Source organism: Suricata suricatta, chromosome 16, assembly GCF_006229205.1.
Source record: "Suricata suricatta isolate VVHF042 chromosome 16, meerkat_22Aug2017_6uvM2_HiC, whole genome shotgun sequence".
Taxonomy (NCBI): Eukaryota; Metazoa; Chordata; class Mammalia; order Carnivora; family Herpestidae; genus Suricata; species Suricata suricatta.
In genome coordinates, this window is record NC_043715.1 from 46600294 (window position 1) to 46601989 (window position 1696).

The window sequence follows — 1696 nt, forward strand, 5'->3', positions numbered from 1 at the left end:
CTAAGTTAGTGGTAATTAGTTACAGCAACAGTAGGAACATAATCTCCTTGGAAGAGTGGTTAGACCCGGCCAGGTCCACACAGGAAATGAAAATGTGACATTGTGGCCAGAGTGGAGAAGAAAGTGGTAGAGGGGCGCCTGGGTGGCTCAGTCGTTTAGGCATCCAACTTTGGCTCAGGTCATGGCCTCACAGTCAGTGAGTTCGAACCCTGCTTTGGGTGAGCACAAGCCCTGCTTCAGGTGAGAGGGAGCCCTGCCTCTCTCTCTCCCTCTCCCTCTCTGCCTCTGGAGTTCTCGCTCTCTGGTTCCTTTTTTCTCTCTCTCTGCCCCTCAACACTTACACCCCCCTTTCTTTATCTCAGAAAGTAAAAAAAATAAGAAAGGAAGTGATAGAGAAATATGAGGAACATTGGGACAGTGTGTGTTGGTGGGGGGACTGTGGAGGCATTACTAACAGCTCCCACAAGGCACAGGGAGGAGCAGAAAGATTCAGTAGTGACTTTCCTGATCCTTCCTTTAGCAACCAGGTGGAGGGAAAGACTTTTAATAGGAGATGCGTATGGGCTGAGGCTGTGTGAAGACCAGGAACGAACATCTGACTGATGTGGGAGGTTGTGGTGGCCGCAGGGAGGGGGGCCCTGGTTCGGCGGGTCCCGGATCTGCAAGAGGCCAGAGCGGAGTGGGGGGTGCGGTCTATCCAGCGGGACACAGTCTTTACCGTGTGGCCTGGGCTGGGAGGTCTCCAGAGTCAGTTAGGGTGGAGCTGTGTGGGCCATGGGACAGCTGACAGAGCACATGGACTGGGGCGGGTCCCTCGGAGCAGCCCCTTGCTGAGCCACCGCCTGGGACGCTGTGTCCGGGCTGCCCTGCTGGTGTCCAGCTCTGTCCTGTACGTTGCAGCTCAAGAGTCAGAGAGTCACTGGTTGGGTCACTGTCACCACTCACATCCTTCTGTCTTCTTTGTGTCCTGTGTTCAACTGATATCTCATGCATGTCTCTACTTTATGGGCCTGAGTAAAATAATATAATGCAAACTACATTTTCTCCTGATTATCTTTTGTTTTGAATTTATCATGCTTGAATTTACTACAAAACAAAAAGCAAACTAAAAAAAACCACAAATACAAATCCACCATCAGCAGGGTCCTGGCGGAAGCAAACAGACCATCACTCAAAAGCCTATTTTTTTCTTTTCCCCTCAGATACCAGGTGTCCTCACAGGACCATGAATAAGGACACATGTGTTGACATATGTCCAGGCTGATCTGTGAGTGGCCGAGACCGTGCACCTGCCAGCACCAGGTTCCGTCTCACGGATCCATGGCTGCTCCCCTCCGAGCCCCGTGACCAACCGTGTTCTGGGAACCCTCAGGCTCACAGTGGGAGCCCTGTGCTGACAGAAAGAGAAAGGGAACAGGGCAGTGCTGGGCTATAAGGAACATTCTCAGGTTTCTCTGGCGACCAGCAAACCAGAAAACTCTCTGGGTTCAGATTCCGAACACATAGACCTACAGGTACTCACCTGAGTCTGTGAGTCCACGGGCAGACGTGCCAGCAGACAACACGGAATTTGCCATGGGGCTCCGGGGACCACACTGGCTTGGGTCGCCATCTTTTCAGCAGATGATGAACAGAGTCTGGAAGTATCATCTGGACAAACGAGTCACACTGGAGGCGGACTGTCAGTGTCTCCTGA

At 52.2% G+C, this 1696-nt stretch overlaps 1 long non-coding RNA gene across 1 annotated transcript; it reads right to left on the bottom strand.

The window, feature by feature from the left end:
- Window positions 1-420: 420 nt before the first annotated feature.
- On the bottom strand, window positions 421-1690 carry LOC115280618. Its single transcript, XR_003903858.1, has 2 exons — window positions 1523-1690; window positions 421-1010 (listed from the first exon to the last, which is right to left on the bottom strand). It is a non-coding gene; the product is annotated as an uncharacterized LOC115280618 (long non-coding RNA).
- Between the last annotated feature and the right edge of the window lie 6 nt (window positions 1691-1696).